The 26,863-nt window shown below is 45.1% G+C and overlaps 1 pseudogene; it reads right to left on the reverse strand.

The window, feature by feature from the left end:
- Nucleotides 1–6,117: 6,117 nt before the first annotated feature.
- Nucleotides 6,118–7,068, reverse strand: LOC141998824 (olfactory receptor 14A16-like; annotated as a pseudogene).
- Nucleotides 7,069–26,863: the final 19,795 nt, after the last annotated feature.

A 26,863-nucleotide genomic window follows, 5' to 3' on the forward strand; every position in this document is an offset into this window, starting at 1 on the left:
TCATAGAATCATAGAATATCAGGGTTGGAAGGAACCTCAGGAGGTCATCTAGTCCAACCCCCTGCTCAAAGCAGGACCAATCCCCAACTAAATCATCCCAGCCAGGGTTTTGTCAAGCCTGACCTTAAAAACTTCTAAGGAAGGAGATTCTACCACCTCCCTAGGTAACGCATTCCAGTGTTTCACCACCCTCGTAGTGAAAACGTTTTTCCTAATAGAATCATAGAATCATAGAATATCAGGGTTGGAAGGGACCCCAGAAGGTCATCTAGTCCAACCCCCTGCTCGAAGCAGGACCAAGTCCCAGTTAAATCATTCCAGCCAGGGCTTTGTCAAGCATGACCTTAAAAACCTCTAAGGAAGGAGATTCTACCACCTCCCTAGGTAACGCATTCCAGTGTTTCACCACCCTCTTAGTGAAAAAGTTTTTCCTAATATCCAACCTAAACCTCCCCCACTGCAACTTGAGACCATTACTCCTTGTTCTGTCCTCTGCTACCACTGAGAACTGTCTAGATCCATCCTCTTTGGAACCCCCTTTCAGGTAGTTGAAAGCAGCCATCAAATCCCCCCTCATTCTTCTCTTCCGCGGACTAAACAATCCCAGTTCCCACAGCCTCTCCTCATAAGTCATGTGCTTCAGTCCCCTAATCATTTTTGTTGTCCTCCGCTGGACTCTTTCCAATTTTTCCACATCCTTCTTGTAGTGTGGGGCCCAAAACTGGACACAGTACTCCAGATGAGGCCTCACCAATGTCGAATAGAGGGGAATGATCACGTCCCTCGATCTGCTGGCAATGCCCCTACTTATACATCCCAAAATGCCATTGGCCTTCTTGGCAACAAGGGCACACTGTTAACTCATATCCAGTTTCTCGTCCACTGTAACCCCTAGGTCCTTTTCTGCAGAACTGCTGCTGAGCCATTCGGTCCCTAGTCTGTAGCGGTGCATGGGATTCTTCCACCCTAAGTGCAGGACTTAGGGTAGAATCTCCTTCCTTAGAGGTTTTTAAGGTCAGGCTTGACAAAGCCCTGGCTGGGATGATTTAACTGGGAATTGGTCCTGCTTCGAGCAGGGGGTTGGACTAGATGACCTTCTGGGGTCCCTTCCAACCCTGATATTCTATGATTCTATGATTCTATGACTCTGTCCTTGTTGAACCTCATCCTTCCTGAACAGTTTATATCCATCCATGACAGTACTCCAATCATGTGAGTTATCCCACTACGTCTCTGTTATTCCAATCACATCATAACTTGACTGTGCCAGTTCTCCCTGCTTGTTTCCCAGGGTTCTTGCATTTGTGTATAGGCACTTAAGATAACTCGCTGATTGTCCCTCTTTCTCAGTATGAGGCAGGAGCCCTCCCCTCTCGCATGCTCCTGCTCATGCTTCCTTCCGGTATCCCACTTCCCCACTTACCTCAGGGCTTTGGTCTCCTTCCCCCGGTGAACCTAGTTTAAAGCCCTCCTCACTAGGTTAGCCAGCCTGCTTGCGAAGATGCTCTTCCCTCTCTTCGTTAGGTGGAGCCCGTCTCTGACTAGCACTCCTCCTTCAGGTGGTCTGGACGCTAACCTGGAACCTGAGAGACCAAGCTCAGCTACCTGTTTTGCCATGGGTTTCCTGTGTGATCTTGGGCACGTCGTTCTGTCTGGACAACAGTTCCCATCTATAACATGGATATAATAGTACCTCCCTGCCTTGCAAGGTTGGATTGAGGATAAATATATTAAAGAGTTAGTGGTTTAAACAGAGGTGGCTGGAAACTTTGTTTCCTCATGAAAATTTTGTGAGTTTTTTTGTCAAAGAAAATCCCCAACATTGTTCAAAACTGAACTTTTTTCTCTGAAAACTGTCAAAACATGAAATTAAATTAAATTAAATTAAATTAAAAATACACTTTTTCAGCCAAATTATTTGTTTTCCCAGTTTTCATTTCTATAAATGAAAAAGAGAAAATGTAAAAGGAAAGTGAAGACTTTCTGTGAAAATTTTGTTTGGTGAACCCTGCACTTTATACATTGGAAAATATTGTGATGGAATGCGGTCATGGCAGCCATATGGACACTTTAGATAGACAGAGCAGTAAATAATGTGACTTTTCCCCCTCATCATCTATAGAGTTGAGTTATGACAGTTCCTTCCATTCAAGGCTATCATGAGGCTGATGTCATTCTAAGATTAAATTCATCCATGGGCACCATTTAGTTTGGTGCCTGAGTGTGATCTGAGTTCTTCTGAGCTGGCCTCCGGGCATAAGGAATAAGTTACATTCCATGTTCAGCACTGGATGAGTTGATTTTTCACCTTCTGTGAAGCACGAAGTATTGGCTATTGCCCAGAGCCACCAAGTATGTCAGTGGCAAAACCAAAAACCAAGTCCCATGAGAGCTGGGTGCATGCTACTTTGGAGGAGCTGGGCCTGAAACAAGTTCTGAATTCCTATCGACTGCATGAACTTCCTTAGACTCCCTTGAAAATAAAAGCCCAAATATGGAATTTTTTGCACCATTCTGGAGTCCTTTCAGGATGCAGAATAAAAGTCCCATTTGAAAATGTGGCTCAAAACAAGGATTGCAAATTTTGTTTTAAAATTAACAAGACAGCAAATTCAAACGTTGAAGGACTCCTGAAATGAGCTGCACTTGGCATGTGAGGAAATGATGCATTGTAGGCATCACCTTTGAATGGACTAAAATCTCACTGTCTGAAGGAGATGCAGGAAGACAGCAGCTTTTGATGTTTATCGCAGGCTCAGCAGTAAGTCCTTACTAATGTTCACTTCCAAACATACGCATGCACAAAATAGTATTTGCCCATAAAAACACAAGTATGTACACGTAGAAACACACACACAATAATCCACATTCACAACACACATGTACTCACACAATATTTTTCAATCATAAACACACAACATAGTGTGTTCACAAACACAACAATAATGCACACTTGAATGCCAGAAGAAGCACTGACAACACACACAAAAAGGCACAAAAAAGGTACACAACATTTTTCAGAAATAAAGACATGATATTGTACATTCACATCATGTTTGTTCTCAAGGACACACACAGGAATAGAAGACTCACATGCACATTGATTTCAGCTCAGGTATACACTCACAATAATGTACACTGACAACAACACAGATGTGAGCAGTACACTTGACTAGCAAAGACACACTGAAAGCAGTGTCTCAGTACATTGCACTTAGAATGTAATCTCACAAAAAGAAACACAGAAGCCAGATCGACACTAGAAACTTTCACCATCAGAGCAATGTCAGCAATGTCAGAAGTGTGATTTTGGGGCAACATTTCTATACCGGTCAAACCCCGCGTGTAAACGTGGTTAAACCAGCTTACAAAGGCTCCTGCAGTGTGGCTTGTTTCTCTCAGAGAACCAGTGTCAGCAATACCAGCAAAACTACTCGTCCATTTACAGGAGGAGAGCTTGTTCATATTGCTATATCAGCAAAACTTTTCCAGTGCAGACCTGGCTCTCCACTGTCTCGCGAGACAGTCTCCCTCTTCTTCTCATATAAACACACCCACACTTCCACGCACACAGATTCGCCTCCATTTACTGCCATCGGGTAAAATTATCACCCCCCACCCAGTTATTTAGGTACCAAAGTCTTATTTTTAAAAGTGACGTTGGCACTTCTACATATAATACGGCCATATTTTTAAAGGTATTTAGGTGCCTATGGAGGATTACCTAAAGAACCTAGATGTTTAATACCTATAGAAATCAATGGGTGTTAAGTGCTAAGATGTTTCTGAAAATCTCACAACACACCGAAATACCTTTAAAAATCTGGCCTGAGTGACTAAGGCATTTTTGGAAATGGAACCTTGTTACAGAAGTGCTTCTGCAAATGTTACCCCTCGCCATGAGGCAGCCACCAGCCAGAGGCAGATCCGATTGCTCACAATAGTGAGGTATTGCAGCAGGTATGAGATGGCCATGATATGAAGGAGGAAGAACTCCATGCAGTCCATCAGGCAGTCGAAGTAGGCCTGGGCATGGTAGCAAGGGAAGGAACTCGTCTCCTGATTGCTCACCATGGGGATGACCATGCTGGTGAGCAGGACGTCCAGGAGGGAGAGGTTGGTGAAGAAGCGGCATACTGCACTGGTGAGTTTGGAGAAGAAGATCCAGAGATTCTGGCTTTGGGATAAACTGTTATTTCATGTTAATCATCCAGAACCCAGAAAGGAAGAATAATTCCAATGCAGCAATTTCAGGGCTTTATTTGATTGGGAAAGGAGAGTAACATGTACAGTGTCAGGGTCTGACACCAGTTTGGGGTTATCCTTAAGCCCTCTCCATAGCCCTAGCCCATAACCAACAGGGACTTAAGTATAAGTTTTTCTTTAAACCTTCAATGGGGCCACTCATATGTTTGGACCAGATCTTCAGCTAGGGTAAATTCTCAGAGATCTATTGACTTCAACAGAGCGATGACAATTTAAACCAGCTGAGAATTAGCCCTTTGGTTTTTCAGGAACCCATGTGTGATATGTCCATTTATTCAGAGAAACAAAACACAGCATGTTTAAAATGTATCCACTCAAAACAGCTTGAAGTCCAAACACCAAGTACTTTGGATGTGCTGTTTGTAAATGAGTGATGGAGTAAGATAGAGTCATAAATAATCTTTGCTAAATAATGCTTAAGAACGAGTACTTATAAGACAATCATGATGTGGACAAAGACAGTCATTAACAGAAAGAAGCACAATCATTTTCATAGGTTATTTGTTATCTAACTAGCTAGCTAACACATGCACAAAGATGGTATTCTAATAGTAACAACTTCTGAGATCCTTTCTCAGCCTGGAAATGAATAGATCTACATGGGATAGCGTATGGAACACCAGATCAGTGTATGTGATGGCACTTTTCCACTTACATCAAGGCTAGAACAAAACGATCCCAAACAAGTAACTTACACCAGTGTTCATGTCATTGCCGAGTGTAGCCCAGAGACTTTGGGCCAGAACCTGATCAGTATTAAATTGGTGATGTGAATGTGTTTACTCTACATTGGTGCTGGTTCAGATGAGTTGGGATATCAGACCCTTACATTTCTGTCACACTCACTTTCTCCAGGGGTCTGTCAGCCAATTCTGAATCCTTCTGTAGACAGGCTCTTGGCCAAATCCTAATTTCTTTGAAGTGAGGGGCTAAACCTCAGTGACTTCAATGGGATCCAAATTTGGCCTCATTATCCCAAGTTGGATTTTCTTTAGAAAACACTGGAAAAAGTTTCTCTTCCAAACAGTCTTTGCACCATCACAAGAATGACACAGCTCTTACAAAGAGAAGATGGGAGAGGTAATAACTTTTATTGTACAATCTTCTGTTGGTGAGAGGGACAAGCTTTCGAGTTACACAGAGCTCTTCTTCAGATTAAAATAATAAAAGACAGCTACCTGAGGCTCTTTCTCCCCTAACACATCATTCATAATACAATAATATCCCAACAGTATATACATAATCGAGTCAGGAGAAACTTAGCCATGCAGAAACTTCTTTTGCACCCTTTTAACATTGTGGGGAGCAAACCTTCAGCTCACTCAGAAAACCCCATCAAAGAGATGACATATGAGCACTCTCAAGAGAAGGCAAACATTGAAAATCCTATTGAACCAAACTCTCACCATCTCAACAGGCCTTCCCACCTGCAAACCCACCTGGAAGAAAGAAACAAATAAAAACAACAAACAACTCAACAAAAATAAACTAAAAACTGATAAGCAAACAAAAATCAAAGAACAAATGTGTTGATACCTCCATCAGAGTTATTATCCTGACAAAGAAGAGCCAGAGAACCCACTAGGAACTTTGCTATGGCTACTGATTATCACATAGAATGGTGATGTCTAGCAGTACATAGATAGATAGATAGATAGATAGATAGATTCCGATCTTAATTACATTTATGTAAACCTAAAGTAACTACAATTTTCTTGGGTTAAATTTGTCTGGATTTTTATTAATGTAAATACCCAATTCTGCATAAACAGATTGCAAAGTATGTTCTTATGAAGGCAATAATGTCATCAGATGACTCTATTTATAAAGAAACACAGAATGAACTCGTGATCAGTGGAGAAATATAGACATTTTATTCTTGCTGAATAACCTCCAACCTATCAGTTTACTCAGTGCACATTTCATTTCCTTGTTTCTCATGCTGTAGATGATTGCATTCATCATTGGGGCAACACAGAATAGAGGACAGCCACCAAGAGATTCAGATCTGAGGTCTCGTTGGAGGTTGGAGTTTCAGGAAGGCAAAGGTGCCTGTGAAAAGGAAAAAGTAGACCACAGTGAGGTGAGGGAGGTAGGTGGAGAGGGCTTTATGCTGGCCCTGCTCCGAAGGCATTTTCAGCACTGTTTTGTAGATCTGAACATACGACACAGTTGTAAAAGCAAAGCAGATTAAACCTAAAAGTACATGAAAAGAAATAGCAACAATTTCCCTGAGGTACGAGTCAGAGCAGGCGAGGTGGAGGAACTGGGGGATTTCACAGAAGAACTGGTCCACCACGTTGCCTCCACAGAAGGATATTGCAAACGTGTTCCCGGTGAGCACTGCAGAGTAGAGAATAACACTGATCCAGGCACTGGCTGCCATTTGGACAAAATGTTCATTACTGTCTCCTAGTGCAATGGTTGGCAGATGGCGATGTATCGATCGTACGGCATGATGGTGAGTAAGGGAAAATTTGCTGAAGCAAAGCATAAGAAAAAAAAGACTTGGGTATCTCATCCAGAATAAGAAATCGATTTTGTGTTCATGAGGGAATTGGCCATAGATTTGGGAATGGTGACAGATATGGAACCAAAGTCTAGAATGGACAGATTCATCAGGAAGAAGTACATGGGGTTGTGAAGGTGGCGGTTGCGGGCTATGGCTGTGATGATGAGAGGTTTCCCCAACAGGAATATCAGGTAAAGCAGTAGAAACACCACAAAGTGTAAAATCTGCAGCTCCCGAACATCAGAGAATCCCGGGAGAAAGAATTCGGTCATAGCGGTTTGGTTGGACATTTTCTTCCTCAGTACACTGTGTGATGGCTGTCGAAGGAATGAGAAGGACAATGATCAGTATTAGAATGGCCCTGTTTCTCCTTTCCCTAATATCTCATTCTATGAATGTCAAAGGTACATAGAACTCATCGCTTACAATGACTAGGTGTTGTTAGTGCTCCTCACCTCTGACAATCAATCAGTAATATTATCACACTTGTGTAACCTCCTTCATGACTTTACCCAATCTGAGGATTCAGCCCAAGGTGTGACTTGATAAAATGCAGTATGAAGGATGGAACAAAGCACGCTCCAAATCCAACAATTCTTGCAAAAAGGTACCTCCGTTGCGACCATCAGCAAGCTTATCACTTGGGCATGAATCTAAATGCCAACACAGCCCCGTGTCTTCTGTGTAAGTTCTGTACACCCATTTACACCATTTATACTCAGCCAGCAGCAGTGTGGAGCTAGGCCAGGAGCTCTGGGTTCTACTCCCAGTGAGCTCCCATGTGTCCTTGAACAGGGTCAGGATAGACAGGCTTTGGCTGCTTGGTTCAACTCTAACCCAGGGTTTAAAGGGGCTCTTCTGTCTAAAACATTCTGTGTGCTGCCAACTTTACTGCTTATTCAATTGTTACCTCCACGCAACTATCCCTTTGAAAGAGAAATCACACAGATGAGATAGAATCAATGGGTTTGAAATCAGGCTCTTATCAGGCAATATTAATGTTCCCCAATTTATTTAACATTTACTGCTGGTTGGAAATTTTCAGCTGGGTTCTTTTTTCATGGAGATTGTTTTTTCAGCTAAACAATACCACCACCAACAACATCTTAGAACCTGTCTGCTTCCCTCAAACATTTCGGGATTCTTTTTTAAAGAAACTGAAAACTCAGTGGAAAAGTTCCCATGAGCGCGCAGGAAGCCGCTCAGCCCTGCTGCGCTGTGGGTGGTGGCGGGAGCCCCCAGGCTGTTTTAAATCGCCCGGGGGTAGCAGGAGGGGCCCGGGGAAGTGCGGGGAGAGTGTGTGTGTGTTGGGGGAGAGGTTGGAAACTTTGCTGGAGCCGGACCCCTGGGACAGGAATATTCCTGGTGCCCGGGCTCCACGGGCCCATAGAACTTGTCGCCCTTGTCAGGGAGGGACCTTCAGGCAGTTGCTGAGGGACAGAGCCAGCCTTCCCTCAGGATCTGCCAGATAAAGGACCTTCCTGTTGCCAGGTCTGCCCACAAGTGAGCTGTTCTGCTCCCTTTCAAATCCTCCCTCTGGTCTGTGCCTACCCTGCAGATGTGTTGGGGTGGGTCTGGCTGAGGCCATAAGAGCTCCTTAACCCCTTCTTGCCCAGTGTGGGATTTGTATTCCTCATCACAAGTCCAAACAGAGGGGGGAAAACCTTGAAGGTACAGCTTTCCATACTGTTAACGGCTAACAAGCCTAGCAGGCCTGAGGGGCTATTTTTGCAAGTAGAGCTTTTTGTTCTATTGGTACTTTTATCTAATTCTTCAGATGTATTCTTTGGGTAGCAAATTATTACCCCACCTAGCTGTAACAAAATGAATTCTGAATCCTTGATTTTATCTTGGTTTCTCTTGAACTCCTTGGAAGGTGACTTTAGATGATGCTTCATGCAGCAGACATTCTTTTGCCCTGTGTCATCCTGGCATCTCTGTTGCCGGGCTGGAGAGGAGGGTTAGAGAGAATCCACTCTGCGGCCTGCAGAAGACTGCATTCTAATTCAAAAGTTTGTTACTTTTTCTCCTGATTTCCTTCCGCTCCTGGAAGGTGATATTCGGAATTTTTTCTTGAAGCATGAATTCTAGATGACTTTTTCAAATGTTTGGGTAGAGAGAGTTTTTGTAGGTCACCCTCCCCTTGTCCCCAGTATCTTATAAAACCATTGTACTCACTGATGTGCTGTTCACACACCACTGCCCTCAACAGCTTCTCCGTGTACTTTGATGCGATCCAATCACTTGCCTGGAAAATTACTCGGTTTTCTGATATTTCTAAAATATTAAGGGATTCCCCAAAGTCAGAGCCAGGATTGGTAAAGGTCCCCAAAACACAACTGCAGCCTACCCTGCGTCAGCCAGATCCAGCGTCTTAATTATCTGTAATTGATTTAAAGTGAAACAAGAGGTTGATGCTCAGTCAACCCATGAAACTCTTTGCCAGGGGATGTTGTGAACGCCAAGACTATAACAGGGTTCAAAAAATAACTAGAGAAATTGATGAAGGAAAGGTCCATCAATGGCTATTAACCAGTATGGGCAGGAATGGTGTCCTTAGCCTCTGTTTGCCAGAAGCTGGAAATGGTCAACGGGAGATGGATCACTTGATGAATACCTGTTCTGTTCATTCCCTCTGGAGAACCTGGCATTGGCCATTGTCGGAAGACAGGTTGCTTGTGCCTCTGTGAATCTTCCAGGGACAGAAGTGAGATGGAGTGTACACGAGAATTTATGAAAGAGTGATCTAGAAGCATTCCACAGTGTTGCAAATCATGGCCTTGCGGACAGACAGAAAGCAAAGTGGGGGATTCTTCCCCCCACCCCAGGCAGTACAATGAATATAGCCTCTGTTTCCTTCCACTGGAAGACACTTGCACACCTGCTGGGCCAAGACTGCTGCCTGGGACTGCGGGTGCTACAAGTGGCCAGTAGTGGGCCAGAAGGACGAGGACCGTGCAGGAGGTTTGCCAATAAGGGCAAAGAGAAGCCAAAAGCACCTTGCTTCCAAAAGAGCCAAGGAGGAGAAGGACACAATCCATCAAGAGAGACTGCTCTAGAGGTTTCTGGATGAAGAGAGGTGGATCAGACAGCGGGACAGATTGCTCAGGGAGAGAATGCTGGGTATGTGGGCCAGCAGGGTGATTCATCCAGCTCCGTGACAGTGCCTGCACCAATGCATGTGCCAGCTACAATGTCTGCAGGTGCACAGGTACATGTAGACAGGAAAGTGGAATGGTGTCCCTGGTCCTGGTTCACAATGGTTGGAGGGTGGAGTTTCTAGCAGGGCCAGTGAACAACATTATAAGTAGGGTTTGTTTTCCAAACTATTCACAGTTGTATGTCTGAGACAAAGATTCTCTAAGCCCTGTCCAAGGGATGTACCCCTGTCTCCGAGACCAGGGAGGTGGCAGAACACAGACTAGTTTATGACATATACGACATCTTTGCTGGTCAGCCATGAACTCTGAATTCCATGATTAATCTTCTTCTGACACTTAATAGCTTTTCTATTTTGGCTGTAGCGATTCTTCAGATGCTCGGCCAAATGGCAATCCCGCTCCCATGTGGCACCTCAATTTCCCACTCTCTAAACTGGGGATAATCCTGACCCACATTCAGAAAGTGGTTGATCTTCTCTCTTTCTTCCCAAGTCCCTGCCCTCCTTGCCCAGCCCTGGCCTCTGTCCTGTTCCCCAAACTTCCATGCCCATCTGAGTGCCTGTCTCACCCCAGCTCAACCTGCAAGGTCTCCTGCCAGCAAAGGGAAGCTGCTCCCGGATCTGGAGCTTCATTCACATGTCCTTAGTGCTGTCAGTAGTATAAGGGCCCTACCGTCAATCAAACCCTAACCCCGCCCCTTGACCCCTTAGCCCCACCCACCAGAAGTCCCGCCCCCATCAGTTATTACTTCCGGGGTCACGGCTGCCCCAGACCCTGAAACCCAGTCGCTTGTGGAGCCCCGCGATGAGCGTGATGGCCTCTTGTTGTCCACCCCCCTGGAGGAGGAAGGTGATCACAGCTCGGGAAAGTCACTAGTGGACAAGATGAACGCTCAGGTAAATGAATGTTTAAGAAGTGACGGTCGGGGTGGGGGTGTAACAGGGCTAGGAACCAGAGATTATGTAAATCAAAAACCAAGCAGTGGGGTGCTTACGCTGTTTCTTTTTTGAAAAAAAATCTCTCAACAGCTCGACGATGCCTTTCTAGAGGACCCGGAGACTCTGGACAGCGTTGCACCAAGCAGCGAAGATGAACCGGGCCCACCTTGTTTTTGCTCAATGCCGATACAAAATGTTGAAGAGGACTCCGAGGATGACGGCTATGAGGAGTTTAGGAGGAGGCTTGGCATGGAACTGACTGAGCCAGTGCCACGTCATGAGCGTAAAAACGTCATGCGGACTATTGTACGTGTTGTTGTTTATTCTGTTCTTAATCACTGTCTTAGGGAAAAGCTTTTTGAAGATTGTGAGGGCTGTGTCATAGATGCACCAGGCCAGCGGCACCATGACTGTGTGACTTGGACTTCAGTGGATATAAACTGCAATCTCCGGGGCCTGTGTGCTGAGCTGTGTTTGGAAAGCTTATTAAACACTGTTATTGCCATAGGTTATGCTATGCAATGTCTGTGCCTAACCCAAGAACATTTAGCACAAGGGGTGACCTTGATAAATGCTGTGCAATTCAGTGGAGACCCTGACCATGTTTTAAAGAAAATGACCAAACCGGAAGATGCCTGCTTAGAGCGTTATATTGACCATCTGGTCCGCACAAAAAGTTACAGAACCCTGCTTAAGAAAAAGGCTATTTGTAAGAAATCTAAAAGGATTAAGTTAGAAAATGGTGAGGGGCCAAACATGCGATATAAAACTTGGTAGCAGTAAATTTAAAAAAAAAATCTATTGAAAGGGGCTTTGTGACTATCTGTATTTCTGTTAAAAGGTCTCTGGCCCTTAAGGGAGCTTAAAGTCTTTTTTTCTTTCTTTCTTTTTTTAATGGAGCATCTTGGTTTGTTTTCAAGGAGCTGTATGTCTTTTAAATAAAAAAAATTGTTTGTGAGAACCTAGCTCTTGTGTCTTTTGTGTAAGAGAGACCCATTTACAGCAAAAAAAAAAAAAAGCTGAAATGTATGTTGTGGGAGGGGGGAAAATATCCTAAAAATGTGTTTACAATAAAACAAACAGGGATGGTTCAGACGTGTTTGAGTACAATAGAGCTGACTTATTCTGTTGAACTGAATGGGTTTAACCACACCCCTCACTGAATAGCCAGGGTGACTGTGATTACTCACCCTTGTTCCCATAGGATTAATTTTGATGGGGGTGCACCCATAGTAAGGGAGGTGGGTGGGTGAGGATGGTGAGTTCTGATTAATATGAAATGAAATAAAATCTCAGGAGTTTGCAGATGCTATTGGGCAGTTTAAATATAACCCCTGGAGTTGGTGGAACACTATAGGCCAGTTTAAATATGGCCCAGGAGTTGGTTGAAGGCCACGGGGCACTTTTTCTAGAAATCACCCCCTGCCCCACCAAACTTTAAGAATGAAAGAAACATGTTTTTAAAAACAAAAACAAGCCCCAAGACATTCATTGATATCTGCAAAGGGCCCCTCACTTGAAATGGTTACTGTAAGAAGGCTCTACGGGGGGGAAACAAAAAGTATTTGAACTTAACAAAGAAAAAAAAGAAAAGCAGCCCAATTGTGCAGAAAACTTATTCCCCACCCCCGGTCACAAAAGGGAATGCTAGGGAGGGGTGATCCAATCAACCTGCTAACTATTTTGAAACAAAAGAGTTAGGATGATGTAAAAAAAAACAAAACCTCAGGTAGCTTGGAGACTGTCTCTTTCAACAGAAACTCTCTTGAATTGCTGCTGGACTGCAAGTGGAGGTATGTTCCCTGTTTTTTTTTTAACTCTGAAAATATATATATATTATATAATGCCATTTTTGCTATCTTAGTAAATAATGGTGCATATCTTTATTGCAGTGTGATCTGTTTAGCATGGAGCCAGTAACTTTAAGTTGCAGTTCATCACCAGGCCAAGGTAAAAACCATTTTTAACTGTAGTTGTGCTTAATAACTTCAGGTATTACATAGGTTGAATAGGGATTTGGGAGCTAATACTAACTAACATTTTGGCTTGTTTTTTTTACCCCAAAGACCCCAAGCACACATGGCTGGGGCAGGGCGGGGGCCAGAACAACCAGGGGTCTTTTTAAAAGCATGTGGGTTTATTGAAAAGTATTTTGTTGCAAACAGTGTTTTAAACTGTGTGTGTGTGTGTGTGTGTAAAACATAAGTGGTTTTTAAAAAGTATATGTCTACAAACTGATGGTGATGGTGTGTTTCCAATTAACAGGGTTTTTACTTTGCAAAATGAGATATATTTTTTAAAAAAAATATTTGTGGGGGTTGTTTTCAAAGTGGTAGAAATAAACTCAAAACCTGTGTTTGTTGTACAGCCTGAAATGGATTATTTTGTTTTAAAGCTATGACCTTTTTAAATAGAAAAAACACCCTAATGGATATTTTTTTATTTTATTTTAAAGTTTACTAGACAGTTTCATGTGTTTTATTAGAATGTTGTTTGCTTTACAGCACGGTCAAAACATGAGCGAGTAAAAATGCTCAAAAGAAAAAGGAAAGAGACAACTGAAAAGAAAAATTCACAAGTGTCAGTGACAGATGGATGGATGAAGCCGGGTAAATATATTTTGCTTATTAGTCTGGTTAATTTATGAGGTTTTGTATTTTAAGTACATACATAGGTGTGGGTGAGAAAGCTGGCAAAGTTACGTTTTTGTAAAATGCTTTTTCTTTTCCCCCCAGCCCCAAGGAGGCATATGCAGCCCTTCTGACAAGGCTGTAGTGGGAACTACAAGGACCCTTCCCCGAGAACCACCAAAGAACCAGGAATCTGCTTTGAGACCTTTAACAATGCAAAACAGCACAAGAGTGCAGATGAAACATCAGCCCAGTCCAAACCTCATTTACGTCAAACCCAAGGACAAAACAAAACACTATGGTAAAAAACATCCATGAAAACACAACTCCAGTTCCTCAGCGGCCAGCGCCATGCCAAGCCCTGAGAAAACTGTGAGCGAAAACGCCCACATTCACAAACCCGGAACAGGTGCTCTAGGGGTTGTGAATAAAAAACCAAAGATTGAAAACACCTGCGATGCCAAGGTATTGCAACCATGCAAACACAACTCCAGTTCCTCAGTGGCCACCGCCGCACCAAGCCCTGAGAAAACTGTGAGCGAAAATGTCCACATTCACAAACCCGGAGTAGGCACTCTAGGGGCTCTGAATGTGTGCAGAAACACACACATTCACAAACCCAGAGCAGGCACTCTAGGGGTTGTGAATAAAAATCTAAGGACTGACAAAGATCCCCCATATTCTAGTATTTGGGAAGAGTTTGATGCTTCATTCAGAAAACTGATGGACGCTGTATCCTCGGGGGGTCTAAAACTACGGCATTCTAAAAAGATTTGGAAAAAATACGATGCTTTGTTCAGAAAACTGATGGACGCTGAATCCTCAGGGGGCCTAAAAGAAAGGGGGGCTGGAAAGGGTGGCTCTGATCAGGCATGACTAGGTGTGGAAAGGGGTACCCTCAAGGGTGCACATCAGCTCGTGTGTAAACAAAAGGGCGGACGGCGCTTGGGGGATAAACAGATGGCTGCCAAAAAATTCCAGGCCAGGGTCGCTGTAAAAATTTTAAAAAGGGCTAAAGAGGTAATGAGGGAAAAAAAAACAAAAAGAGATGCCCCCTACCAGAGGCTCTCAAACTGGCATGTCTGAAAATGGGGAGGCGAAATCAGACTCTGGTTTAGAAAATTCCCCAGAGTGCTCTCTAGACGGAGTCCCATCTACTCTCAATGACCCTCACGAAGGCGCCTCAGAGTCTGACTCTCAATTATTATCAGATGTAGAAGATGCCACTGATGGTTCCGTAGAGGAACCCCCAAGTAACCCTGAAAATGCAGAGGTGTATATGGAGAGAGTGAGAAGTTGGCAACGTGAATTACCTAGATTTGGGGGGTCGGTGTATTGTGAGGAGTTTCGTTTTGTCCATCTTGAGCAAATAAATTCAGCTCAACAGGCTGTTGAAGCCATACACAGAGGGATACAGCTAATTCTTGATGACGTTAATGGTAGGGTAGGCCCTGATGATTACGTACAGTTACGTTTAGAGAGCCGTCGTTTAACTAACCCTTTGTTTTCAGTCAGAAGAACTAGGGATGAGCTGTCCGCTGAGGATTTCTTAAACCAGACCTCAAAGCTGCTTCAGAGCAATAGAGAATTGCATCTCGGTGGGACGTTGCGCCTCATTGTGACAGTTGTAAAAAATAGGGGTGGGGGCGCTTGAAGAGTTTTAAATTCTATCCTTAGTAGTCAGATTATTCATAAAAAGAGACAATGTTTAGTAGACCTGACTTACACCGGTACCAATCTATGTTTTGCGGGAGGGCTCTTGGCCGTCATGGCCGGTCATAAACCTACGGATGCAGAATTGTTAGCAGAGGCGAGAAAGTTGCACGAGAAACTGGGGTGGTCAGATCAAAAAAAGGTTATGCTCAGCGACGTAGCAAAGGTTGAACAGCATTTAGGAGTTAACATACAGGTGGTGCTATATGCGGTGAAAGGTGGCTGGGTTTTTTTTAAAACGGGGGGCCCTGTGTACCCTAAGACTTATTTCATCCTGTTGCACAATGAACATTACTATGGGGTTCTGGATGTGAAAAAGTTGTTCGGAGCAAAAAATTACTGTGAGTTTTGCCACACGGTGTACAGTCACGACCATTCTTGCAGGTATCGTTGCCGTCTCTGCTTGAGGACAACATGCTCTGACAACATGGGTGTGCAGCTGAGGTGTCCTAGCTGTAAACTGTATTGTCGGTCCAAAGAGTGTTTAGACAGACATGTCAACTGTGCGTCAAAAAACCAAGTTGAATGTCTGTCTAAAACTTTGTGCGATAAGTGTCAGGCGTACGTGGACAAGCGGCACAGGTGTAAAGGGAGGCACTGTAAGCAGTGTCAGGGTTTGATCGTTGGAGATGTAGACGTTCACATCTGTTTTATGGACAGTCTTAGAAAGCCCGAATCATCAGAAAAGTATATTTTTTATGATTTTGAATGCATGCAGGAGACTGGGTTGCACACTCCCAATTATATTTTTGCGATGTCCCTAAAGCCGGAAAAATCCTGGGAATTTAAGGGTGACGAATGTCTTTCTATGTTTGTTAAGACCTTTATTGGCAAAGAGTTCCAGAACTACATGTTCCTAGCACACAATTCCAAAGGTTATGATGCGTATTTCTGCGTTAGACAGTTACTGAAGGAAAAGATGTGCATAGAACTGATCACTCAGGGCAGTAAACTAATGTGTGTGGAAGTTAAGGCCCTTGGCATTCGTTTTATAGACTCTTTAAACTGCTTGCCCATGAAGCTTAGCAAGCTCCCACAGGCGATGGGGTTTGAAGGTTGCAAAGGGTATTTTCCACATTTTTTTTAACACTTTAGAAAATCAAAATTATATGGGGCCTATGCCCGGTGTGGAGCACTATGGTGTAGAAAGCATGATGCCCAGGGAAAAAGCAGAGTTTCTCGACTGGTATCAAGACCACAGCTCTGAGACTTTTGACCTGCAGAAAGAGCTTGCGTATTACTGCCAGCAGGATGTAAAAATTTTGAGACAGGCTTGTATCCTATACAGAAAAGAAATTATGAATATGACGGAGAAGGTCGATCTAGTAGAGAGAGAACCCGGTAAATTCACCGAGATAAAACTGTGTATAGATCCATTCCGGTACATAACGCTGGCATCCGTCTGCATGACTATGTACAGGTTTATGTTTTTGGAGCCTAACACGGTAGCTCTTCTCCCTCCAGACAACTATCACAGATAGAAAAAGAGATATTCGACCCCATCTATCCAGTGGCTGTAGTATATCTCTCAAAAAGAAAATATACAAATATAGCACGCTTTACAGGGTGGGGAACTACAGGTAGGCCCCTACTTTTTAGACGGTTATGCCAATATTGACGGGGTACACACAGCCTTTGAGTTTAATGGGTGTTTTTTTCACGGCTGTGTCGCCTGTCATTGTGAAAAAGCACAAAACCCTATGATGGGTACAACTTTTGGATTTCTTAATTACAAGACGCAGCTCAAGACCGACTATCTAAAACGGCTTGGTTTTGTAGTGAGGACTCTTTGGGAGCACGAGTGGGTGGTGATGAAAGAAACAGACAGGGAGCTTGCGAGCTTTTTAAACCGAGCCCAGTTACCCCAGCCTCTCATGCCTAGGGATGCTCTTTTTGGGGGGAGGACGAACGCCATCCGTCTATATTATAAACCTAAGCCCGGCGAAGAAATCCACTATTATGATTTTACTAGCTTGTACCCTTTTGTAAACAAAACCAAAGACTACCCTATTGGGCACCCCGATATAGTTTATGACAAATTTGGACCCCTTTCAAATTATTTTGGAATTGCAAAAGTTAAATTGTACCCCCCACGAGGCCTCTTTTTCCCATTGTTACCTGTCAGAGTGGGCGGCAAGCTTATGTTCCCGCTATGCCGAACCTGCGCGGAAACCGAGCAGCGGGAGACGTGCACCCACACTGACGAGGAGAGGGCCATCCTGGGGACTTGGTGCACGGTGGAATTGAACGCAGCCATAGCGAAGGAGTACGTGGTGGCTAAAATCTATGAAATCTGGCATTTTAATGAAAAATCTGATGAACTCTTTTTGGAGTTCATAAAATTACACCTCCGCCAGAAACAAGAGGCTTCAGGGTATCCCAGCTGGGGCACAGACGAAGACAAACAAAATAAGTATGTTAACGATTTCTACCAGAAAGAAGGCGTGCTTTTACGCCGACACGAGATCAGGCTAAACCCTGCTAAACACCAAATTGCTAAACTATTTTAAAATTCTCTGTGGGGTAAATTCGGCCAAAGAACCAACCTACCCAATACCAGCATCGTGAGAGACCCCGACGAACTCTTTCAGTACCTATTTTCCCCCAACTACGAGGTTTCATCCTGTGCATTTATCAACGATGAAACAGCGTGCGTATCTTGGAAGCACGCAAAAGACTGTTATTCTGTCTCTGGCAATACCAATGTTTTCATAGCCTCTTTCACCACCGCTTATGCCCGCTTAGAACTATACAGCCTCCCAGACGGATTGCAAGAGCGGTGCCTGTACCACGACACTGACTCGGTGATATTTGTGAAAAGGGAGGGGGCCTGGAATCCCCCTCTGGGGGATTATTTAGGGGACCTCACGAGCGAGATCCCACCAGATCAACACATCACCGAGTTTGTGTCGGCAGGCCCAAAAACATACGGGTATAAACTGTCGGGAGGAAAGGCCTGTATGAAGGTCAAAGGTATTACCCTGAACGTAGCAAACTGTGAAAAGATCAACTTTGATAGTTTGAAAGATCTAGTCCTGGACTATTGCACGGGTCTGCGAGAAAACCCCCTCAAAAAAGATAGAGGTGCAGCAACCCTCTATTGTAAGAAACAAAAATCAGAGGCAAATAGAGAAAAAAACCCTTAAAAAAACACAGAAAGTCGTTTACAACAAGAGGGTCCTAGGAGAAGGGTTTAAAACCCTTCCCTAAGGCTTTTGAAAAATGGATACGAGGTGGAAACACCCCTTTTCTGCAATTCTCGCGGGGCCTAGCAACTGCGGGAAAAGTTACTTTATAAAAAATGTATTGGATAATGCCAAACAAACATTGTCTGTTACGCCTGAGAATATTGTGTGGTGTTACAGTTGTTGGCAACCCTTGTATAAAGAACTGCTCTGTAAATACCCCTTTATCAATTTTGTGGAGGGTCTGCTTGATGCTTTTGACGATGACCGTTTGTTTCCTACCAATAAAGTGAACGTGATTATCATAGACGATCTGATGAACTCCGCTTGTGAAAGTGATGAAATCGAGAAAGCCTTTACCAAGTACGTGCATCACAGGAACCTGAGCATTATGTATATAGTTCAGAACGTATTTTGCCAGGGAAAAAAGAGTCGCACTATTAACCTAAACACAAAGTACATGGTTCTGTTCAAAAACCCCAGGGACAGATTACAAATTGCTACACTCGCTCGGCAAATGTACCCTGGCAAAGCTCAGTTCTTTCTAGAAGCTTTTGAGGATGCTACCAAAAGGCCTTATGGCTACCTGGTGGTGGATTTAAATGCTTCCACACCAGAAGCTTATAGGCTAAGAACTGGTCTTTTCCCTCCAGACTGGCTGGCAGTTTATACTTTAAAAAGAACAACATCCCGGTATAAAAAGAGATGAATTATTGGCAGGCCCCTTTTTAACAGCCGGGGTTGCTGCCTGAAAACATGTCTAGCTGCGTGAAAAGAAACCTGGGCCTTTTAAAATTACTTAGCAAATCGTCCCCGCAGCAAAGGAGGGCTATACTGTGCTCGGCCTCTGACGATCTAGTAGCAGCCATCTCAGAAATAGCACTCAACACCTTAAAAGGAAACGTACCTTTAACACCGAAGCAAGTGCGTGTGCTGAAAAAGAAACACACGCTTATAAAAACTTTGTGTAATAAAAGGGTTTCACTTAAAAGAAAGAAGCGTCTGGTGAAGCAGTCTGGGGGGTTTATAGGACCCCTGTTAAGTTTTGCTATCCCTCTGATAACGGGGCTTTTAACTAATCGATAATGGAGTATGCAGAAAAAATGTACCTGGTGCCCAGCCGGCAGTTGGAGCAATTAAGTGCTCCCCCTCCGGCAGAGGAAAATATCAGAACGACCGCAACACGCTTACTGGATGCTGAAATGAAATCTGTTCTTCAAAGAACTGACTTAGGTGAATATGAAAAGGCTAAACTTTACAGCACCGTGCTTCAAAGGTACCTAACGTACGTGAAGCAGAGCGATGTGGACAAAGGAAAAATAAGTCTGTTTCTACCAGAATAGGAACAGAGTGTGACTGCCAAACCCTCCGAAACACCAAAGACCTCAGACTCTGTTGCTCAGGAGGTGTTGGATAACGTGAATAAGCGTTATAAGAAAAATGCATCAGTATTGCTAAATAAGCTGGGCCAAGATAAAAACATTTCTTCATGGACCGATAAAGGGTCTTTTGTGTACAAAGGCTCTGTGGTTAATGGTTCTAACATGCTCGACTTAGTCAGGGCCGTCACCCAGACGCGCTCTGTTCCTAGCAGACATGTACCTAAAGGATGGGATGTGTTTACGAATGCCATGGCGGAACTGAACATACCATCTTCCGTCATGGGCAACGCGACCAACAGAGATCTTTTGGAACGCCTCAAGGCCTCGATCGCCGACACCGGTGTGGACCAAGAAACAGTGACCCCTTTTTTGCCATCTAAAAAACGAAAATTGGCTAAAAGAGCCGAATGGCTCAGTTTGTGATCTTTTTCATGTTCTATTTTTTTTTTAAAACTGGTAATGTTTTGCTTTAAATAAAACATTTCTGAATTGGGTCATTGTGTTTTGTTTTTTTTTAAAAAACCACGCCAAACATCGATTGTCTTTAAACCCCTCACCTGGGGTGCTTTATTGGGTAACATGACTATGAAAATCGTTGCAAGATACGCATGTCTGGGCTTGTTGAAACATGCTTTGAGCAAGGCTAGGCATGGCCAAGTATTTAAATTTATTTTTTACAAAATTCATCACCATCTGGTCATTCTGCACTAAGTCATTAGAATACAATTTTAAAATCCGGTCAAAAGATAAACCCTTGCTACGATGGTGTAAGAAAAACACGCAGTGATAGCCGCAGGCGACGGAGCTGGGGTCTTGTAATTGTCTGTTGTGAAACACAATGTCTGTGGCATTTTTGTTTAAAAATTTCATAATGCTTTTAGGAAAGAACACACTGTTTGGGGGATGCCTGTTTGAGTCAAAAAACTCTCCAAGGTTACGCTCCACCAGATACACGGCAAGCCAGTGTTCACCCGGTCGGCTGTGTGGATGCGTGTTGACCACCAAACCTAGGGGTCTCTGAGACAGCTTGCCACCAGGGAGCCAATCGCAGGGAAACACGTCTAAGAAATTCTTTTTCATGTAAGGGTCCATTGATAAGACACGTGAGAGCTGCACGGTGTCCATGTTCACATGTAGTCAAACAGAACATTTCTCCTCTGATTTATCTCTATGACGTTGTCAAAAACCCCATACACGATCATATTGACGGTAATGGTTAAAGCCTTCCCAAAACGAATTTTTGCTCTCAGGTTCCCAGTTTTAATCAGGGAATAGTGATCGGCGCATTCCTGGTCGGGGGACAGGTCAAAGGCAAACATGAGGTAACCCTGTGCAAACTCCTCACGGTCGATTAACAGAGAACGATCTTTCATGTGTTTACCGGCCGTCTGTACCAGATTCATGTATTCTCTCACGCAGCGTCCTGCTTCGAAGTCTGGTTGCAGAGGCTTGGTCGGTATCCGCTCACCATCCACATACAAGGCCACAAAATTAATATCGTAATGTTTAAAATGAAAGGGATTTTTAGCGTAACTTCCGCTAAAGGCATCGTTATCCACGAACCCCAGGACAAGCATTTTGGGCAACTGTCCCAAGAACAGGTTCTCCTGGTTACTGACCCTGCTGCCCGCAGGGATGCTAAACACTTTCATTCCTACATGGTCCACGGGGTATTTGGCATTAGCGGTAAGCAGGGCCTCGGCGTGCTCCAGACAAACACTCGGGGCCACACGTACTTTCTTCACAAAAAGGGATGCTGATAGAATGCGCAGTTTAAAGCCTTCGGTTCCGCTGCCCATTACAGAGAAAGGATCTTTACTGCATGTCAGTTTAATTTTCACATCCACTCCGTTCAACAATAGTTTTTCTTGAAAAAACAGGTCGCTGTGTAGATGACCCAGAAGCTCTACTGTTCTGCTTTGAGCGGTCAGCTTTGCACGCCTCACAAACCCTAGATTCTCGCCATCCAAGTCTGTGTCTTCCTGTTGTCCGGCAGCATCTTTGTAAAAGAGGCCAGCGGAAAATTGCGTTGCGAGGGTGTCGTTGCTGTAATGGAGCACCGATTTCTATAAAGGCCCTGTAAGGGTAACAGTTGTTGCTTTGGCTTACAAGACGGTCTCCGAGCGTGACATCTAGCTGACTAAAAATAGAGGCCACTGGGTAATTCACCAGGCCCACCTCGGCGTCCGCGTCGAGTTCAGTTCTGTCTCCTTTTACAATCTTGCAACACAGGTACAGCAGTGTGTTGTTTAAATCCATATAATCTATGCCATTCCCTGCTATAAAAAAGTCAATGGGGGCAGACTCCGTAACGGCCAACAGAGGTGGCACCTCAATGTAGATGCTTTTCTCAATGCTGGTCTGCATAGGGGCTATTTGGAACAAGTCTAGTTCGGATTTGGTGCATTCTTCAGACCCGCAGTGAACGAAAGCCATGTTGATTAAAATATATCTCTCATATCAACCGGCGAGCGTTTCCTCTTTTGCCCAGGCTTCCTCTTGGACTTTTGCTTATGGCCGACCCTGCGGGTCAAAGCCCTTCTTTTAAAGGGTTTCGGGGGACCTGCGCGTCACGGGTATGATGCATTTCTCTTTCTCTTCTTCCTCCTTTTAATGTACATCAGCCCCGATCCTTCCTGTGAAGCTGTGTTCCCCACCTTCTCCAGAACAGCGCGGGAGATGTGACCTACCACGTCTTTAGCTATGTTTTGAGCGGCGGTTTTTACGTGGGGTTTAATAATCTCTAGCCCCCTCCTCAAAAGCGGTACGGCTTTTCGAAAGAGGCTACGGAATATTCCACCCACGCCTGCCCCATACATCATAGGGTCCCCATGATATCCGGGAAGGACGTATCCCGCCTGGGCTTTGTAATAGTTTCTGTAGATGTTGGGGTCGCCGTAATTTTTTAGGATCGCCATAATACTGTTTTGCTTTTTTAGAAAACTCGCTCTCTCCGGAGGCGCAGGTGTAGCTTGATGATCAGCTTGCCAAAGCAAAATGAGACGCTTTTGTTCTGATCTGTCTTTATTTCAATGGTAATGGTGTCGATGTGGTGTTTACTGATAGGGATGTAATGAGGTTTATCGTAGGTGATGGTGACAAACTCGTTGTTCCTTCCTTGGACGGGGACACAACATAACAGGGGAACAGAAAAGTCCCCCACAAACTGATGTTTTACGATATCCGTGTACAGATACAAGGAATTAAACCCCCCTGTAATGTCTGCCGAGAAAGGGAATTTTTGGACGCTGTGTTTGGGGCCCAAGCCCAGAATGTTAGCTAGCTCCCCGCTGGTAGAAAACATATAAGTAAAAGCGGGGGATTTAAGTCTAATTTTTCTACCCACAGGGTCGTAGTTCATGACCATCTCAGGCGGTCCGGGGTGACGAGCTATGATACTGTTCATATGATCCAGTAATTCGGGTATGGACGCGTAATAACCTCGTCGTAGGATGAAACTCCATGCCATATCTCCAAAGGTGACTTCAAAAGGGGTGTCTTCGTTGATAGTGTTCCAGCTGTGCGGGTATTGTATTTCCACTAACCCCACCTCCCAGGCACCCCGGAGATCCAAGGGCTTAATTAGCCGTATTGTAAAGTTCGAGCTGGTGTTTTGGGGAAAAACTGCAGCGCTGGCGTTGCTGGGCAAAGTAATGTAAAACCCACCGTCGCTCATCTTCTCTGACTTTGCAGGGAGGAATAACTTTTGTTTGTTTGTTGTTTGCATCTAAATGTCACAGAGTTGAGAAGCTTTCACCCAGCTGTTAAACTTATCAGGCCACCCCAACCATTTTACCAGTAGTTGTTTTTTTTTTCTCCCTTTTCCTTTCTCCGCTAGAACTTTTTCAACCCTGTAAATCCTGTCTCGTTTGGGGTTTACTTTTTGTAATTCTTCAGGGTAAAAAGATCCAGTAACTGTCTCACCCTCGTAGTCTTTTAATCGGTATACAGGTCTCTGACCCCTGGTTAAGGCTTCATCCACTATGAATATCTCATCGGTAAATGTCTGTTCATAACCTTTTTCAAAAACTCCTTTGGTTTTAGATAGTCTCACGTGGTCGCCTTTTCGAAAAGGGGCAACAACCGGTTTTATTTTAAAATCATCTCCATAAACCATTTTCCATACCTTCAGAGAATTTGAAGGGTTAACATCAGCGGGTCTGGTATGTATAGTTCTGTGAAAGCTCTGGTTGTAACTCTTTATAAAGTCAGGTAACACATCGATGTAGCGAAAGGTGTTATGGGCTGTAAAATATCTCCACATCCTAGTTTTTAAAGTTCTGTTAAACCGCTCCACAACCCCTGCTTTGACTTCATTATTAGTAACAAAATGGTGAATGCCATGCCGTTTTAACAATCTGCTTAAGGGTTTGTTTAAAAATTCTTTCCTCCGATCGGTTTGTAATTTTTGAGGCACACGCCCTTCGCTAAAAATAGCTTTAAAGGCCTTGCATACCTCACCACTCGTCTTGTCCCTTAGGCCTAAGGCCCAGGCATATTTGGATAGAATGTCTACCACTGTTAAGATGTACTTAAAATTGCTGTTCTGTTTGGAGAACTGGTGCATATCCACCAAATCTGCCTGCCATTGCGCATCCACATCTGAAACAATGGTCTTGTTTCTTTTAAAACGTATTTGAGCCGGTTTGTGTAAAGTATAAGCATCCTGGTCTGAAAGCCAAGCTGTTACTTGTCTTCTATTTAAAGTTTTACTATGCTTTTTGGCCACTTGAAAAAGAGGGTTCACCCCGCCAAAGCTCCCAACTTCCCCGGGGGTATAATATATTTTCTTTAACAGAGCCGCCTGTGGAGACATGACTGTTACTGGTACCATCTTTTACTAACACAAGTGTGGGTGGGGGACAACATTCATATTAACACGTTTAAATAAGTTTTATTAATCGCCTGGTTTAACACAACCTTTTACAACCGCCTGTAAAAATGGACGCCATGACTCCTAACATGAGGGTGTCTGTGCTGGTTCATTCTTCCATTTTGTCCTTTTCCTCTTGAGATCTGTGTCTCAGACATGAGCAAAAACAGCTGACGCATGATACATTTACTCCCACAGGGCTACCGATGTGTAAGTTCTCAAAGGCCTCCAGAAAGGCATCATCGAGCTGTTGAGAGATTTTTTTTTTCAAAAAAGAAACAGCGTAAGCACACCACTGCTTGGTTTTTGATTTACACAATCCCTGGTTCCTAGCCCTCCCCCCCCCACCCCCACCCCCATTACACACCCCCACCCCGACCGTCACTTCTTAAACATTCATTTACCTGAGCCACGTCTTTTTCATTCACCTTGTCCGCCCGTAACTCCCCCAAGCCGTGATCACCTTCCACCTCTCGGGGGGTGGACAACAAGAGGCCATCACGCTCATGGTGGGGCCTCACAAGCAGCCGGGTTTCGGGGTCGGTTTCCGGTGTGTCCATCAACGGCTGGGCCAAAGGGTCCTCCTCAGAACTCTCGCTGATGTAGCGCTTTCTCCATACAAGTCCAAAGGCCTTCGGGGCTAAAACAAAGTCCGAAGTTCTCACGGGGGTGGTGAAGGAGTCCATGTTTCCACGATTTCTAAAACACGCGCTCTTGGTAAAAGACAGCCTCTTCTGCCCGACGCTGGGCCTTATGGGGTGATGGTGCTACGCTCTGATTGGCAGAGGGGTCATACGCCCCTCTTCTGGGTGGTTCACCCCATCCCAGAACCTGCCCTATTTTGGTCAAATCTGCTCTCGGGCTGGCCTGATTGGTAGAGGTTGGTGGGAGGAGTTGTTAGAGGGGTCACACGAATCATTTCCAGACGGGTCACCCCGCCCCCGGAACTCATCCTAATTGGTCAAATCTCCTCTTGGTCCTATCGGAACAAAACCCCTCCTGATTGGTAGCGAGGTGGGGGGAGGAGTTGTTAGAGGGGTCACAAGACCCACTTCCAGAGAGGACACCCCCACCCCGGAACTCGCCCTGATTGGTCAAAGCTCCTCTCTGGGAGGTTCTACGGGGCAAAACCCATCCTGATTGGTGGGGGGGGGGAGGAGTTGTTAGAGGGGTCACAAGACCCACTTCCGGAGAGGACACCCCGCTCCGGAACTCGCCCTGATTGGTCAAAGCTCCTCTTGGGGGGGAAGTCCTACGGGGCGAAACCCATCCTGATTGGTAGAGGGCAGTGGGAGGAGTTGTTAGAGGGTTCACATGACATACCTTGCTTCCGGTCACGTGGCAGCCTTGACCCTGGAAGTAATACCCCATGGGGCAGGACTTCCGGTGGGGGGGGCAGAGGTCAAGGGGTGGGGTTAAAGGGGTCAAGGGGTGGGGTGGGTGTCACATGACACACCTTGCTTCCGGTCATGTGGCAGCCTTGACCCCGGAAGTAATAACCCATGGGGCGGGACTTCCGGTGGGTGGGGCTAAGAGGTCAAGGGGCGGGCTGAGGTGTCAAGGGGCGGGGCTAAGGGGTCAAGGGGCGGGGTCAGGTTTTGATTGAACACACCCACCCCACGGTGTAGTTGGGCCCCTGGGCTACTTCCTACCCGGTCTCTCTCAAGCGGGTCGCTCCGGTCCCTCCATCTCCTCCGGGTAATCCGCTGCGGGCAGCTCTTGAATCTCCATCTCCTCTGGGTAATCCGCTGCGGGCAGCTCTGGTTCTTCAGGATAATCCGCTGCGGGCAGCCCCGGTTCCTCCGGGTATTCAGCAGCCGGCAGCCCTGGTTGCCACAGGCCTTCCCCCCGGTAAGGCTCCTCCTTGCCCAGGGGTTCGCCTGGGTCAGCAGCAGGCTTGCGAGGGAGCAGACGGCAGCCTGTATCTGTCTCCCTCCCTGGTGCTCTCCTCACTGGCAGAGGGCCCTGCCCTTTGTACTTCCTGTCCCACCCTTCCCCTTCCAGGGATTGGCGGAAGCTTGGCCCGGCCCCGCCCACTCAGGCCCAGAGGGTGGCTCCTTACCCTCTGGTTCGGAGGGGAGCCACGCTGGCTCCCTACATACCCCACCCCTCAAATCCAGTTCCCGATCTTCGGAGCTGGCGTCCTCACCTTCTCCGAGGCGGGATAGGAAATCCGCATTGGCGTTGTCTCCTCCCGCCCGAT

This window comes from Natator depressus, chromosome 14, assembly GCF_965152275.1.
Source record: "Natator depressus isolate rNatDep1 chromosome 14, rNatDep2.hap1, whole genome shotgun sequence".
Taxonomy (NCBI): Eukaryota; Metazoa; Chordata; order Testudines; family Cheloniidae; genus Natator; species Natator depressus.